Source organism: Protopterus annectens, chromosome 17.part0, assembly GCF_019279795.1.
Source record: "Protopterus annectens isolate FY-2018-M chromosome 17.part0, PAN1.0, whole genome shotgun sequence".
Taxonomy (NCBI): domain Eukaryota; kingdom Metazoa; phylum Chordata; order Ceratodontiformes; family Protopteridae; genus Protopterus; species Protopterus annectens.
The window spans coordinates 710290455-710308879 of record NC_056751.1 but is presented as its reverse complement, the minus strand read 5'-3'; the positions used below and the strand labels follow the sequence as shown (position 1 = coordinate 710308879).

The following is an 18425-nucleotide window of genomic DNA, read 5'->3' as shown; positions in this document are numbered from 1 at the left end:
TACAGGGATCCTTTGAGACACATCTTGGTCCCTCCAGCAGGTTCTATTTATGTTGTAGACAAAGTTTAGGTCCTTGGATTTAGTGTTACTGCTGTTTGTGTTGTGGATGTGCAAGAGATCCCTCAGAGCTGGATCCGAGAATGCCTCATAAGGTGCTTATATATTCACGGCACCTGGCACTTCTCAGAGGCTTCATTTTCTTTGCAGAGCAGTGCTGCTGATATCCTGTTGTGCAGTAACTAAGCAGCAGAACAGAATACTAGAAAAAGTTAGAAGTCATGTTTGATGGAATTAAAAGATTGGTTGACCTGCAAAATGACTAGACCCAAGCCATCAAGTCACAGCCTGCGAAACCTAGGAAATAAGCTGCACCCTCCCCCATTGACCTATTAGTACTTGTTACATTGGTTCACGAACAAGAATAAGAAGCAGTAACTGAGCTGTGTCCCCTTCAGAAGCCATGTCAGTGCTTGTTTCCTGAATTCACAGGGGTGAGCTTTGATGGCATTGATCCAACTAGCTGAGATCAACAAATCTGCAACTCAAAATCAGTACGGCTACATGCAGCTGACTACTCCAGTAGGAAGCAAATGTTAAAACTGTGCCGGTTCTGTTCACATGGAATAGATTTTATTTTATGTACATGTGATTATTCTTCTGAAAATATTTATTAATGCAGATAATAAGTATTTTATTTAATTCATACAGAGCAACAGGATACGACTTCTGCTGCTTAAAGCCTACACTGATTTCTGCTCCAGTGAGCTTTGCAGCCTTCTTAACAAACATGTTGATGGTGATTCACTGTTAACAGGAAGAAAGGGCATACAATTAAAAAAAATGTGTAGGCAGAGTTTGGATGCTAACTGAAAGGGATATGAGCTATCAAGTAAATAAAAATCACATGACTAAAATATGCTCCTTAAATGGCATTCCTCACACCTGCAACCCAAACTAAATTTATATGTAAGCTAATAAGTTTCTGAAATCTGTTTTCCACTTTTTTGTTGGAATAGTTTTTCATCCTTGTAGCGTATACTCATCATCACCGAATCTAAGCAATGCATATAGACACGCTGAACAGAAATCCTGCTTCTTAAGCAACGTACTCTGCACATTAATGAGATGATAGGAAAGGATGCAGTCAGCAAAGAAGCCATTCTGCAGCAGTGTCCCTGTTTCTTCATCTTCCCTTTCCCACAGCAGCAACGACAACAACGGCACATGAATCATATATAAAAAAATTTAAAAATCACAGTCATGAATGATGTAAACCCAAACAGAGAATTACTATTGGATTTCTATGCTAGCCATGGATTGTTATTAAAGAGTATAGTATTCAAATATAACCCTTCTCTCAAAAATACTTGAGAGTACCTTGGGCAACATCCAGTGATTGACTCTGTGTTCATGTTATCACACCTGAGGCCCTGCACTCTCAACACTCAGGTCAAGTAAGGTGGTGACCTGTTAACTAATCAGTACTTAGCAGTGAGCTGGGTCAAACGGCTAGGGCAGGACAGACACAGGGCATCCAATAGTGTAGCCATGGTGTCTTTGGAACACTTAGAAAATACTTTTGTGCCAGGTGAGTCCAATTCACATGTTTAGGAGAAAGAGAGGCCACAGGCATACATAATGAGCCATGTTCAATACTTTAATAGCTGAGACAGCAACAAGAAGCTACACCCAAAAGTCAGTCAGTGCTCGTCATGGTAGGGCTGCCTTCTGCACCTGTCTGTATCTTTCAGTCAAATTTGTAAATCGGTTACCCCAGCTAGGACTATGTGGAATGTGTTTCTTTACCTTGATGGCTTCTTTCACTAACATGGCAAGTATCAACCATCTTTCAGTTACAGGTCCTCCCTGCAGTTTGAACTACTTAAATTTTGAACAAGGTCCATTCACATCACAATTCTTTGACCACTCCCTTGGTATAGATGAATTTCTTCTAGATATTACATTAAAACTCTTCCCAAATGGAAAAATCTACTAGGTGTTCCCAAGATACTGTCATGTATTTGGGTCTCTTGAGTTTCTCCAGCCGCAGTCTTATCCATTTATCCCAAATCGCAGTTAAGTGTCTCTTGGTCTGAGAGACCACAATACATGACTTAAGTTATGACACTTGACTATGGCCTAAGATTATACAAAGTACCCTTGTGAGCAGACTTGTTCATAGGTGCATAAAAGGTTGCTATGCTAACCGCCCTTGAACCCTTACAAGCCTAGCCATATTTATCCCGAGTTGCCCAAATTGTTGGTGGTTAGGTGTGTGAAGTTCACAGAGGCAAGGGTTTATGGAAATTGATATCGACTTCCTCTGTCCAGGAGAGACATGGGTGCCACCACAGGAGTGAATTTACTGTCACTCATCTATCAATCTAGTTTCCGTTTGATGAGGGTCAGGGAAGTGCTCTGTTTCACATGAAATGGAAGCTTGTTCCAGAGAAGTGACAGCTTTGGGAGATGTATCTATTGCTCCAGCATGAACTGTTCATGTTAGAGGCTAAGTTAAAATCCTTGGAGTGAATGACTCTCTTGCAGTTTGATTTATGAATATGCAGCATTTCCATCAGGACCAGGTCAGCGACTGCCCTGTAAACCAAGCACACGTCACCCTTTAGCAACCTGTAGGAGACAGAATACAGTAGCAGGGCTCTCGGTCTTTCCTTGTAAGACTTGTTTTGTGTACCCTGTAATTTCTCCTCTGTGACCTCTCCAATTATTGCAGGTGTCTGGTGAGGTACATGCAAAAGGGAGCATTGTACTCAATTATCGGTCTGATGAGGGCCAACTGTAATAGAATTATAATGTCCTTAGATCTATATGTGATGCCTTTTCCTATAGGATGTGCCACAAAGAAAGATTTCCTTACTACTGTGGATATGTGATGGTCAGACTAACACCGGGTCTACACTTGGAGGGTGTGATGGTCAGACTAACACCGTGTCTACACTTGGAGGGTGTGATGGTCAGGCTAACACCGGGTCTACACTTGGAGGGTGTGATGGTCAGACTAACACTGGGTCTACACTTGGAGGGTGTGATGGTCAGACTAACACCGGGCCTACACTTGGAGGGTGTGATGGTCAGACTAACACCGGGTCTACACTTGGAGGGTGTGATGGTCAGACTAACACTGGGTCTACACTTGGAGGGTGTGATGGTCAGACTAACAGCGGGTCTACACTTGGAGGGTGTGATGGTCAGACTAACAGCGGGTCTACACTTGGAGGGTGTGATGGTCAGACTAACACTGGGTCTACACTTGGAGGGTGTGATGGTCAGACTAACACCGGGTCTACACTTGGAGGGTGTGATGGTCAGACTAACACCGGGTCTACACTTGGAGGGTGTGATGGTCAGACTAACACTGGGTCTACACTTGGAGGGTGTGATGGTCAGACTAACAGCGGGCCTACACTTGGAGGGTGTGATGGTCAGACTAACAGCGGGCCTACACTTGGAGGGTGTGATGGTCAGACTAACACCGGGCCTACACTTGGAGGGTGTGATGGTCAGACTAACACCGGGCCTACACTTGGAGGGTGTGATGGTCAGACTAACACCGGGTCTACACTTGGAGGGTGTGATGGTCAGACTAACACCGGGTCTACACTTGGAGGGTGTGATGGTCAGACTAACACCGGGCCTACACTTGGAGGGTGTGATGGTCAGACTAACACCGGGTCTACACTTGGAGGGTGTGATGGTCAGACTAACAGCGGGCCTACACTTGGAGGGTGTGATGGTCAGACTAACAGTGGGCCTACACTTGGAGGGTGTGATGGTCAGACTAACAGCGGGCCTACACTTGGAGGGTGTGATGGTCAGACTAAGACCGGGTCTACACTTGGAGGGTGTGATGGTCAGACTAACACCGGGCCTACACTTGGAGGGTGTGATGGTCAGACTAACACCGGGTCTACACTTGGAGGGTGTGATGGTCAGACTAACACCGGGTCTACACTTGGAGGGTGTGATGGTCAGACTAACACCGGGCCTACACTTGGAGGGTGTGATGGTCAGACTAACACCGGGTCTACACTTGGAGGGTGTGATGGTCAGACTAACACCGGGTCTACACTTGGAGGGTGTGATGGTCAGACTAACACCGGGCCTACACTTGGAGGGTGTGATGGTCAGACTAACAGCGGGTCTACACTTGGAGGGTGGGATGGTCAGACTAACACTGGGTCTACACTTGGAGGGTGTGATGGTCAGACTAACACCGGGTCTACACTTGGAGGGTGTGATGGTCAGACTAACACCGGGTCTACTCTTGGAGGGTGTGATGGTCAGACTAACAGCGGGTCTACACTTGGAGGGTGTGATGGTCAGACTAACACCGGGTCTACACTTGGAGGGTGTGATGGTCAGACTAACACCAGGTCTACACTTGGAGGGTGTGATGGTCAGACTAACAGCGGGTCTACACTTGGAGGATGTAATGGTCAGACTAACACCAGGTCTACACTTAGAGGGTGTGATGGTCAGACTAACACTGGGTCTACACTTGGAGGGTGCTGTCTATAATGTAATTAGCAGGGATATCAGATTTTCCAAAGGGAGTAATGATGCATCTTTTTGCATTTAGCTTTAATCTGCGGCTTTGGCACCAATCATTTATCTGCATTAACCCTGTCTGCAGTATATTAACATCATTGGGGGACTCAATGATTGCTCCCAATTTACACTCATCAGTAACTTGGTCAAGCCACAGGCCATCTGAGTTTGCATGGACTTCTGAGAAATAAACTCCAAGCAATAAGGGGCCCAGCACAGAATCCTGTGGTGCACCACTGATGACTAGTCTTTTGCTAGGGGTGAAGTCATCCATTTTCACAGTATGTGTCCTGTCAGTGAGTCAGCTGACTACCCATCTGGTAATGTAGGGGTTAATTCCCAATTTGGAGAGTTTCTCTATAATACCCGAGTGAGGAATTGTGTCAAATGCCTTGGCTATGTCAAGATAGGTGGTATGCACTCTCCTTCCCTCGTCCAGGGACTTGGTGACTTTCTCGATGAAGTCAACCATGTTTAACAGGCATGATTTATCTTTAACAAATGCGAATTGGGTTGGGTCCAGAGTATGGAGATTACCTATGTCCTTGTTAATAAGGTCCATAATGATGCTTTCCATGGCCTTGCAGATGAGGCTAGTCAAGCTTATGGGCTTAGAATTCCCAGGGTCGGTTGATGGTCCCCCTTTGTGCAGAGGGATTACTGTTGCTGTCTTCCATTCCACCAGAACATAGCCAGTTCTCAGGCTGTGGTTAAACAGGGATCCAAGTGGGTCTGCTAGGTCATGTTTTAAGTTGTTTAAGAGGCAACTTGGGATGTTGTCTGGTCCCACTGATGCCGTGTTTTTGGCCTTGGAGAGTGCCGAGATGACCTGCTCTCTTGAGATAATAGGCTAAGGAATGGTGGCAGATATGCTTACTGGGATGACTGGATGGGTCTGGGGGGGTAAAGTTTGCTACAAATCTGTCAGCTAGCAGGTTGGCTATTACCTCCAGCTGAGTATGGGTTGTGCCATCCACAACCAGTTCAGTGCATAGCTGGGTATTTGCTTTAAGATTTTGGATGTAGTTAGAGAATGCCTTGTGATTATCCCTAGCTAGAGAGGCTATTTTTGCTTTGTATGTAAATTTAGAGGACTTGACAAGATCTCTTATTTGCTTGTTTAAGCTAGATAGGAATTTCTTTCTCTGTTGAGCCAGTTCCCTCCTGTTCTTGGACGTTAGTTTCTTTCTCTTGTTGTATAGCCTGTTTACACTAGGCTTGTTTTTTTTGGCAAGACCTGATTTTAATCTGATCAGGTACAGCTGATTCTATATAACTGCTTAAGTGGTTATATAAGGCATTGTTGAAAACCACTGCATAAGAGGCTGGGTTATCTGTGTTTGAGGGGGCTTTGAAAATTCTTATACCATCACTTAGTATGAGGTAATTTGCTTATGAAAACTTCTTAAGCATTTTGGAGATTGATGGAGTATCTGGTCTTATAATTACATCAAACCAGACTGATTTATGGTCCAATCTTACCAGGGAGGACATCACACAGGAGGTGGGGATGCAATGCTCTCTCACGTTAGTGGGTACTATGTTCTGGATATTGACTGATTTATGGTCCAATCTTACCAGGGAGGACACCACACAGGAGATGGGGGTGCAATGCTCTCTCACGTTAGTGGGTACTGTGTTCTGGATATTGATCCTCTAGTGGGTTTGCTGACTAGCTGTTCCAGAGCATTTGCATTGCCACTGATGTTCGCTATGGATAATGTGTGACTAACACACCAGTCCAGTAGCAAATCATCATTTTATTTCCCATCAAGCAAGCATTTCTTTCTATTTTGTCCTTCTGGGTATCACTGGTATTGCCTATCTTAATGTCTTAATGTTGAAGCCCCTGGTAGAACTCCTGAGTCACAGGGTGGTACTTTACCAAGCACTGCTGTCACATTCTCCATGATGGCTTAATATTCTAGACAGGGGCATGTGCACTAATAACATTGTCCTTTCTGTCATTAAGAGCCACTTTGAAATAACTGCTGCCTATACTGACACAAAATCTCTCCGTACAGCACCCAATCAGGGAATTGTGAGTGCCTGTCTTAAGTGTTTACTCCAGACAAGGAGAGAGATCACCCCAGCACCCCCCCCCATTCAGAAGTCTACTTTAAGGGTAAGAAAAGGTATATCTTCTTGTAACATTTTAGCCTCCCATATTTATTATGTCTTCTCCCCTCAGCAGTTAGATGACATTCCAAGTTCCCAACAGCAAACAATTGCAGGGCTACAGCTAGAAGTACCTCGGTTAAGTTACCAAGGAGTTTTGAGATTAATGGCTAGAAAGACATATGGCTGAAGTTTCTTTATTATGTAAATGACATAATTAAATGTTAATATTAAAATGTTGCATTTGCTTATTGCATTTTGTTAGCAAAGAGGCAGAGAATTTAAGGCCACTGCCTATGAAGTAGGTTGCTAATTCCTTTGCTGTTATATTTGTAGGATTGAGTGAGGTATGATATGTTTACTTGGTGACATCTCTAATGTCAGATGTTAATCCCTTCTTTGGGAATATTCTATGGCATGTCAGATTTGTGGATGACATTTTATGTTGTGGAAGGGCACTATAAATGAGTTAACTGATTTTGTGAACTATTTACATACTACCACTGATTTTTTAAGATTACCGCATCAACATTCCACAACTGAGATCAGTTTCCTGGATGTGATAGTTAGGAAATCTGAATTGAATAGGCTTAGCAGTAGTATATACAGGAAACCCACCAGGAGAAATGCCCTGCTGCACAGAACTAGTATGCATCCAAGACATATTGCCAAAAATGTCCTAAAGGGACAAATATATAGAGTCCTAAAACTGCACAGTAGAGATGATGAAGCAAGAGTGGTACTTGAAAATGTGAAATCAGATTTCCTATATAGAGGTTACTCTAAGGAAGAGATTGAGACCACTATATTTCAGGCTTGGACACAAAGGGACAACAGATGCCAACCATATTTGATGGACGTCAGACAGAATGATGACCAGCATGTTTTAAACTCGACAAATAATAGGTTTAAAGTAGTTTTTCAGCATTCTAGTGATGTAAATGAGTACACTTCAATTATTAAAAGACTGACATATTTTACATGAGGTCCCGTGACTCATGGACAAGATATGCAATATTTCATCTTTTTCATCTAGAAACAACAAGCCTTTGAAAAATTATCTTTGTAATAAGACAGATATAGATAGACCTATCCAGTCCATGCAGATTGGCACCTTTCCGTGCAGACGATGTTCTGCATGCCAACACATTTATAGAAATAATACTTTTACACACCCCGTGCAACAATTTACTATCACAAGAAAGGGCTATGCTGATTGCAGAACAATGAATGTTGCTTATTTCTCTTTCTGCCAGAAATGTTTTGTATTCTATATAGGTAAAACTAACAGAATGTTCAAGGACAGGATCCTTGAACATATTAGGGACATCAACAACTGTAAGGATAGCAATGCCCTGGCCACACACATTAAGGAAACAGACTGCACACACTATTTTAAATTTTTTGTTATTCAAGTTGTTCACCTTAGTGTAAGAGGAGGTGATATTGAAAATTTAACTGAGAGCATTGAACAAAAATGGATTCTCTCTCTGAATGCTGAGAGATACCCTGGTTTAAATAGTACAGCATCCTTAAACCTTTCTTGAAGTCTCGCCACCTCAGGCATTAAGTATTTTTATAGTCATTTATGTATGTATAATTTGTCTTCTCACACACATATACATATATGCTTTTAATATATTTTTGACATGACTTTTTATGCCTTTATATGAGTTTTAGATGAACCTTTATGAATATTTTTTTGTTCCAAGATGATTGTCTTAGTACTTTTTTAGATAGTAATATGTTTTTAAGAATTTGTCTGTATATGGTTTTATGTAAATATATTTTGATGTATATTCTAATAAATATTGTGTATATAGCTTTTCCTATATATATTTAGAGATGTTTATTTATACTTTCACACATGTGTATTTATGGACTGGCATTTTAAAATTTTAGATGTAATTTACTATAGCATTCTCAGACTAGAACATGAGCTTGCTTTACTTGTATAATTGGAACATTTGATTCCTATCAGCTGATAGCTAACGTGATATAAACTGGTTGGAGAGATGTTCAGTTGGTCTGATGAAACGACAAGAGCAGTCGTGAAAGTGCTAACGTTATCCTATTTTTATTTTTTGCTAATAAACGTGGTGGTTGTGTAAGTTTGGTGCAGCTTTCTATTTTCACACAACATCAGATTTGTAATTGCTGTTCAGAGAAATTTAGGGTCAGTAGAAGACCATTACTATAGATTGTTAAATTATAGCTGCTGTGTTAAATGGAAGGGACTGACAGCAATTTCTATCTGCCCTAAAAAGCTGAAGAGCAGTGAGGGTTTCAGATGTGCAGTGGACTTTCCAGGCAATGTCCTATTTTGCCATAACAATATTTATATTATCAAAACCAAAAAAAAAAAAACTGTAGAAATCACAAAAAAAAAATTTATATTATACTCAATCATTAAATACGACTCTGTATCTTTAAACCCTGTTCTTCTGAAATGGTGCAAAGATGTCAATAATTGCTATCATTATCAAGGAAACACCAGCTTATAAGGCTGAGTGCATTGTCATGGGCAGGAAGATGGAAGTGGGTTTCCAATTACTATGAAAATGAGTTCTCCATAGGTGTCAAGTCTGAAATGTTTCATATTTTGGAATTGAATGAAGCAGAGTCCCTTGAGCATTGCCAGCTTTCTAGATAGCATAGGTGTCAAGTCTGAAATATCTGATATTTCAGGCTGGAATTGTGCATAATAGCATTGTTAACCAGGTCAACTTTCCAGATTACAAAATCTACCATATGGTTACTGATGATATTGGATATAGAGTCAATTGCTTTGATGTAGCTAGGAAAGAATCATAAACTTCAGTAAAGGGTAAATGTCCTTTGAGATCAGTTGGGTAATGAAGGCTTCTATGTGGATAGGAATAGGGGGACTTCATTTTTTGAGCAGTCGATACTGATGTTGCATAATATTATTTGTTATTAATTAGTTTTGAGAGATAGCCAGTGATGAGACTGTTTGTTCTGGAGAACTGCATATAGATGTACAAGTTATAGCTGTTTATTTTGTTTTCAATGAAATAACTTACAATTTCTCTCCTTCTGCAAGAGGAATTTGTAGGTTTCAAAAACAAATGTTATCTTTATAAAGCATTATAGCACTGTCTTTTGATGTTCTGTCATTTCAGAAATACTACAACAAAAGGGTGTAATTTCTTGGTCAGTTATGTGAGGCTTTAATTGCACTATATTAATATTTATAGCATGTGGTGAGCAGTAAATAATCTAGGCATGCATGCCAGTTGCTTTAATGTAGATATTGTGAAAGTTTAGAAGTTTAACACAATCTGTCTCACTGAGATTGATGTTTAGAGAGTGTGGAGTCACTAAGTGCTATGATTAGCATGCTGTACATAAAATCAGATGATCCTAAGGATTATAAAATATCCAGGAAGTGAATTATCATGGGGCTGTAGGTTGGTTGTGGAATCATAAGACACCGAGGGTTGTGTAGTAGGTCATTTGAGTATAATGGTCAGAAAAGTGGGTACATTATCTGAGGAAACAAGGGTTGTCTAGTGCAGAAGGAGTCAGTGTGCTGGGTGTAGAACCACAGGATATCAAGGAGTGTACATCTGATGAGGAGTGAGCATTTAGTGGGCAACATGGTGAGTGTGACATCACAAAATACCTGGAGTTGTGTAGTGAAAGTGTTATCAGTATAGTGGGCCCAGAATCAGATGATAATAGGTGTTTTGTGCTGGATATAATAGGAGTATATCAGCATTGAGTCGTAGGCGATCTTATGGCAGGTGTGCACTTACTAAGAACTGCTGTGTGGAGGTAAACACTACCAGAGGCTTCCAGACATAGTAGATGTAAAATCTATTACAGTATGCTTCACTGATTTGCTTTCAATGATCCATGATCCAATGAGAATGTTCAAGCAAATGGTTTGAGATGACATTTTTATGTGGGTAGGGAAATTCCCCACACTGTGCACCCCCAGGATTAATATACATAACTATGTGGTCTCAAAATATCAGTGTAAATTTTAAAAGTTGTCAGTTTGAGTTTATTCAATTAAATGGGCTTATCAGACCATGATTTGTTGAAAGTGAAGCGAACTTTGCAACTAATAAAATAGTATCATGGGAGTATTGTGTGAAATTGCTCATAAATATACACACAGAAAATGATTGCACATTTCCAGGGTACTACATCCTACCTTACAAAGTTTTCTAACTCACTGACACCCAGCAATGTCAGTACATGGGAAGACAATTTCCAGCAAAGTCTATAGATGCACCCAGACATGGCGCGTTTTTGTGATGCCAAGAAACAAAGAGGTCTATGGATGATGTTGTTGTTTAAAATTTAGATGGTTTCCTTTGGAGAGCTTAATTACCTCAGCCTGAGGTACTGTTACTTAATTTGGTTTCAGCAGGTTAAAGAGTTTCTGGCAAAATGTTTTATTTTACCCTTGTCATTGAAAAAAAATCCACTGCCAAAGATTGCAGGAAAACTAATGGACATATAATAATTAGCTTAAAAATATTCCATATCACAACTGTAAATATTGTTTCATGCTCAGACTTTTCCACTATTACTTGTTATTGCTTTGTAGCACATAAGTATTTAGAAGATAGTTAGAGGGGTTGACTGACCGGGAAAGGCCCTACAGGCGAAGGGGGCCTGAAATCAGAACCAACGCCCAATCACACTACAAAGTTCTTCACAAAAAACTCCAATCACTACACAAAGCACAGAGTAGCCGTTAAAACAGCTTTTTATGATAGGAACAGCAAATTTCTGACAGAAAAAAGTTAGTTAAATACTACTTAGCTCAGCCAGCTCGAGACCACGTCTTCACTAGTTAGCGGCAAACGAGATCTGGGGGACTGGTAGTGGTGCATCCTGGGATATAATAAGCTCAGCCAATAAGAGACTTCGCTCTTTGGCATAAGCGTGCCGAGTCGGAGCCGAGGGATCGGCTCCGAACCCATCAGTCAGAATGTAGGCGAGATAGGATCACATAACATCTATTGTTTGCATCTCATGTTTCAGTATTGAATGAAATTGTGGGTGGGGCGGTTAAAATGAAACAAATGCTTTTATTTTTAAGTGCTTGCATCTAATATATGAAAAGTTAATTTGATGCTGATATATCAACCCCTACCCCCCGCACACACATACACAAAAATGAAATACAACCATATACTATGAGATCATGGGATAGTTATATATAAAAGTCACACACACACACACACACACACACACACACACACACACACACACACACACACACACACAAACTAGTGACTACCCGGTACAGTAGAAGAGATGCTTAGTTACAGGTTACCCTAGGTAGGAGTTAACCTCATTGGACTACACAAGACAATTATTCCAATTAATAAATCAAAGTATACCCCAGACAGGATGACGTATTAAAACTAAAGTGCAATGGAGGTAACACAGTAGACGAGGAATCATAAGGTAACCAAACCAGAAAATTTTGTGAGACATTACAGGGTACATTTCTGGAAACTACAACAAACAGAACTCTGAAGCTACATTGGGTGCAGTGTGGATAACTAATAATAGGTTTCTCCATATACGAAGACGAACAAGAAGCTCTAGGCAGCAGACTGCCTAATTCTAAAGAATCATTGCATGACCTTGTTAGAAAACTGCTGTGAAATCATTAAGTACCACAGCATAAACCATAGATAGTGTGATAAACACAGATGTCTTGGTATTACTGTGAACACACATAACAGAATAGAAAATCTGGTATTGAAATTTTAGCATAACCCAATATACATGTGAAGAAGGAATCTCTAGGTACCAGGCCAGTATAGTACATGTAAGAAACATCACCATCGTTATTAAATTGGACAGTAGCAGCATCTTTAATAGCATAAGTTAGCATTACTTTATATATCGTGTTAAGTGGGATGAGCAAAGGTCATGAGGTAGCATGGTTTGAAATCCAGCTGAGTTATTATTTGATACCTTGAGTATTTCTACAGGGGGCTAAGAAACCACACAGACATTGAGGGTGTTGTTACCAGCTACCATGAGATCTTCACTGAGATGGCTGAAATAAGAATTGAGGGGTTGCATCTGACATCTTTACCCTACAATAAAGCATCAATCTTTTTGAAAGATAGTACTATATACTATAAACAGTGCAGAACTGTAGTAAAAGGAGTAAGGAATTATATAGAAGTCGTGCAGAAAAAGTGAGTTCTATCTCACAAAGTGCCTTCAGTTACAGCACAAATGAGGAATAAAAATATATTTTTTGTCAATCGAGTGGGTATGGAACTCAACGAATCATGAGAGTAGAGCATAGATATAGCTTAAGTATAAATCGCTTATTGAACAGCAGTCTGTCGACAGCCGTAGCGACGACAGAGAGGAAAATGACAAGTTGCAAAGTCTATGGAGTTATTAAGGAGAAATGCTGTTCCTGCTGAACAAAACAAAAAGGGAATTTCTGCATGTTGAATGCAAAAGGAATCATGCGTAACTATTTACACTCTATACAAACATCCATGATAAACATTTGTTTTATCCAAGAAAGGTAATCAATATTTATCTAACAATCATTCCAATCTTTACCAAGCTAGTCTTTTGTGTGTTACATTTGATGATCTCTGATAAACAGTTTACATTTCATTTTAACATACAGATTTTGCTATTGAAATAAACTCAGTAAACATAAGATCTTTCTTATTTTTCCAGTTCAATGTATTTATTTTTCGAGCAATAGCTAGAATTAACCAAAGAACGGGTAACTGATGTCTAGGAATTACACTAGGAGTAGGAACATTGAAAAATATCAAAGTGCTAGTAATTTGACACTTATCAGACCACAGGGCTGTACAGCAGTACATAATTTAAAGAGGTGCAAAGATCCTGGGTTCTAGTCTGACAGAGATTTAGGGATGTCAGAGTACAACGTGTAAGGCTCTAGAATGAAAATGTATAGAACACCTAAGAATGTCATGCATGTTGTCAGTTACCCAGCTCCTCGGCTCACTTGTCAGTTACCCAGCTCCTCGGCTCACTTGTATAGATTTTTCTAGAATGTGTGCATGTGTCTACACGTGTGCATGTGTGCACAGTGAGAAACTGACGAGACACATAGCAGAGACAGCAGCTCAACTTCAGGGGCTGTCTCCGCCTTGGCTCAGAGACAATGGCCTTGCTTAAAAAGGGAACTAGAACGATAATTTTAAATAATCATAAATTTAACTCGGGTAGAAGAGCAGAGAGTAACAAGAGAACTAGACATAAAAATACTGCAGCACAGAAGGAAGAAAATGAAGAGAAAGTTAAAGCATTGCTTACTGTACTTATTTCCTTGTTTCACTTGAAAGAAAGTTACTGTTTGTCGTTTTTGCATTTAAGTTACCTGTAACACATTGCACTTAAGTTACCTGGCACTTGCTCACTAAAGCAATTATATAAGTCAGCACTAAAAATTAAAAGCACTACACCCTCACTCCCCACTGGCCCTGGTTTTCAATTATTAAGGAATTCCCAATATTATTCTAGCATGTCCAAAGGTCAGTTGTCAATCTCCTCTCCGGTCCAGCTGGTGAATCTGGGAATCTTGAGGCAATGTTACAACTGCCTTATGTACACAGACAACCCTCACCTCCTCCCAACAAATTCCAACACATGTGAGAGATGCAACCATATAGCCAAACTGGAGGCTAAGCACTCTCAACTCAGTACTGACATAACCAGTCAGGAGGAGAAGGAAACCACACTCACTACAATTCCAGTCTCACATAGACCTACCATGACAGCAAACCAAACACATAATCACACAAAAACATACTCGGAGGCTCTAAATAAAGATCTGCCGAAGCAGCAGAGACCTCCAAAGCAGAAACCCAAGCAGCCAGTACCCCAAAACAAAACACGTGCAACACATATCTCACAAAGCCAGTGTGCCGAACAGTCACAGCCCTTAAGACTAAACAACACACCTGATACACTTGTAATAGGTGACTCTATCATCAGGCACACTGACGTCCCGCTCACCAGGCTGAACAAGGAAAGGGTCATGGTGAGCAGCCTGTTGGGCGCTAGGATCCGCCACATAACACAAGCACTCAGGTCACTCCAAGGCAAGTACAAATATGACTCAGTCATTGTCCATGCTGGTGTGAATGACCTGAGACGTACCTCCCTGGACTACATGAAAAGAGACATAAAGGAGCTCTCTGAGCATGTAGCCCAGGCCGGTATGACCCTGACCTTGAGTAGCATCTTACCCTCACCAAGAATGATGCCACAATATGAAGACAAGATGATCAATTTCAACAATTGGCTTAAGTACTGGTGTCATTCAAAAGGGATCCAATGCCTGTCAGCTTGGGATGATATGCTCGACAAGCCACGATGCTTCGTTAGGGACGGCTTGCACCTGTCACCCCTGGGCTTTTGGATATTGGCAAAGGCTCTTGCTACCCCCATAGTGCCTTTTTTAGCAAGGCTCAAAAGACAAACCCACCTCCATAGGTATCACAAGGGATAAGAAACTAAGAGTAATGCTACTCAACGCCAGAAGTCTAAACCTCAAGATGCACGCACTCGAAACTCTCCTTAGCATGGAGAACATCGATATCTGTACAGTAACAGAAACCTGGTTCAGGGCTCCCAAGAGCACACCAGCACTACCAGGTTATACCTCATACCATGCTTTTCGGCCCCAAAACTTGGACCGAACCACAAAAGGAGGGGGGAGTATCGATATTCATCAAAGATACCCACACCTCCAGGTTGGTTGCAAAGCACGAAGCATCAGAGACTATCCATGTGCAACTAATAGTGGGTAAAACTGCCTTCCAGTTTATAGCCTGCTACAGACCACCCTCCCAAACCCAGGAACCCCACTCGGCCTTCCTGAGAACACTGGAAAATATGAAGGTCTCTCCAAACACCATTATATTGGGTGACTTCAACTACCCAAACATAGACTGGGAGCATTACTCTAGCTCCAACACCCTAGCCCAAAGGTTTCTAGAATTTATAAACTCAAATGCTATGGAACAACTTGTTACCACTCCCACAAGAGGAGAAAACATACTGGACCTGATCATCACCAACATGGGGACTCTATGCTCCAGACCAGAAGTGTATCCCTCACTGGTAAGATCAGACCATAAACTAATCTCACTGGATATTCACATCCTGACCCCACCCCCTGCCCAGAAAACCACAGTGAAAAACTTCTCTAAAGCAAATTTCACACTCCTCAAAACTGAGGTGGAATCCTTCAAAGCCCCTGGGCCTGTGGAAAATACGGCCCAAACTGCAGAATCCTTTATAAACACATTCTATGAACACCTTCAGGAATGCATGGATCATGCAGTCCAAAATAAAACCAAGACCCAATCCTCCAAAGGCAGGCGTCCTGTCTGGTGGACCCCAGCCATAAACAAACTATACAATAGAAGGAGGAAGCTACTAAATGATAGAGCAAAATCCCAAAAAGGGAAGGCATCTCTGATCAGTATTAGCAAAAAACTACGGGCACACATAAAATTGTCTAAGGCCAGCTTCGAGAGAAAAATTGCACAGGACACTGAGGATAATCACAAGGCTTTCTTTAGTTATGTTAGGAACCTGGGTGGTAATTCCCAGATATGCTCAGAATTAGTCCAAAGTGACAAAAAATACACCGAACCCACAGACATTGCCAACATCCTAGCTGACAGGTTCAGCGCAAACTTCTCCCCCCCCCCACCAAAAGGGCAAATATCTATCCCAGCAGAGTGCTGCCCCCCTGACATCTCAGATGCTCAGGTAAGAGCCCTCTCCAAAGCAAAAACACAGCATCATTGGGACCAGGCGGTGTCCCGGGCTGCGTCCTACATGAACTCCAAGAAGAGCTAAACCCAAACATAAAACTACTGTTCAATTTCAGCCTTACTACAGGATATGTACCCAAAGAGTGGCGTACAGCAAAAGTGGTCCCTCTCCATAAAGGTGGTGCCTCAACGGATCCTGGAAACTATCGCCCCATAAGCCTGACTAGCTTGGTCTGCAAAGCTATGGAAAGGATCATCATGGACCTCATAAATAAAGATATTGGGGACCTACAAACACTGGATCCTACCCAGTTCGGCTTTGTTAAGGGCAGATCCTGCCTCTTAAACCTGGTTGATTTCTTTGAAACAGTTACCAAGGCCATTGACGAGGGGAAGGTGGTCCACACAGCCTACCTGGACCTCGCAAAAGCCTTCGATACAATACCCCACTCAGGCATTATAGATAAGCTCACCAGCTTAAATATAAACCCCTATGTCACTAGATGGATTGCAAATTGGCTCAAGGACAGAACCCACATGGTTAGAATTGCTGGAGCCATGTCAGACTCCAAACCAGTTAAAAGTGGTGTCCCATAAGGCTCAGTCCTGGGACCTCTCTTGTTCGGTATATATTTCTTGGAGGTACAGGCCAACACGGAAGGACTGTGGCTGACCAAGTTCGCAGATGACTGCAAACTGGGCACCATAATCGACTCTCCAGCCGACACAAGCATCCTCCAAAAGGGCCTCATAGAAACAGACAACTGGTGCCAGAACCATGGCCTCAAGCTAAATGCCAAAAAGTGTATAGTCATCCCCTTTGGCAAAAACAAAGTGCCCACAAATTACCACATAGGTGGTAATCCATTAAGTACAGAAGAAGTAATTAGGGACCTGGGGACCCAAGTTGATAGCAATCTCTCATTTGACAACCACGTGGCCAAAGTGGTTAGAAAAACATTTTATATAGCCCACCTAATCATGAAGGGATTCACATCTAGATCAGGGGAGGTCATCGTGCCTCTTTACTCATCCCTCATCAGGCCCATAATTGAGTACAATGCCCCTTTTGGGATGTACCTTACCAGACACCTGCAGCAACTGGAAAGACCCCAAAAGTACCTCACCAAGAGGATCAAAGGGCTCAAACAGATGCCATATGCTGCTCGGTTAAAGAAACTCCAGCTCTACTCAGTGGCATACCGCCTGTTCAGAGGCAATCTGTGCCTGACGTATAAAGCCAAGTCCAACCCGGAATTAATGGACATGCTGCACCTCAGAAAATCCAAATCCCATCAAGCTACGCGCTCGAGAGACTTGAACCTCAGCACTGAAATAAATAGGACATGCTGGAGGGACAGATTCATAACCCAGAGGCTCCCTTCACTCTGGAATAAAATCCCAGTCCAGGTTAGGCAGAGTCCCTCATTGACTCTCTTCAAGAGGAATCTTGATGAGTGGATGGGAGATCATAGGTTTACCCAGGGTATCACTTCTGTGTCACTGTCACAGAGGCACAGTATACTAACCTCGAAAAAGGGCATAGCAAAATAATGGGTGGCGAAAGCCAAACACATTCTGGCTAGGCTTATAAACGCCCTAGGACAGATAGCCTAGTATGACCCTATGAACCTATGAACCTATGAATACAAAGCAGCACAGATAAACAGATAAACAAAGAAACATTTGGTATTCTTGTGTAGTGAAAGCATTGCAAAAATGGGTAACCTGTAGGTGCAACTAAGAATGAAAAGGACTGACCTGGGAGGGATAGCAGAGCCATGCGCAGCTGTGAGCTGGGAATGGATACTGCATTTCCTGTATAGAAGTTGTACATGGGAGACAGGTTACAAAAGTAAGGTGGGGCAGTTACATTCTGTGTTAAAAAAGAGAGTCAAACAGGGTGGACTGGAACAGATGGAAAAAGCCCTGACTAAGACCAAGATGACT

At 41.8% G+C, this 18425-nt stretch overlaps 1 protein-coding gene across 2 annotated transcripts in view; it reads right to left on the bottom strand.

Annotated features, from left to right (window-relative positions):
* Positions 1–18425, bottom strand: part of KCNJ9 (potassium inwardly rectifying channel subfamily J member 9) — a 522122-nt gene that overhangs the window by 164092 nt on the left and 339605 nt on the right. The gene's annotated exons all lie outside the window — the stretch shown is intronic.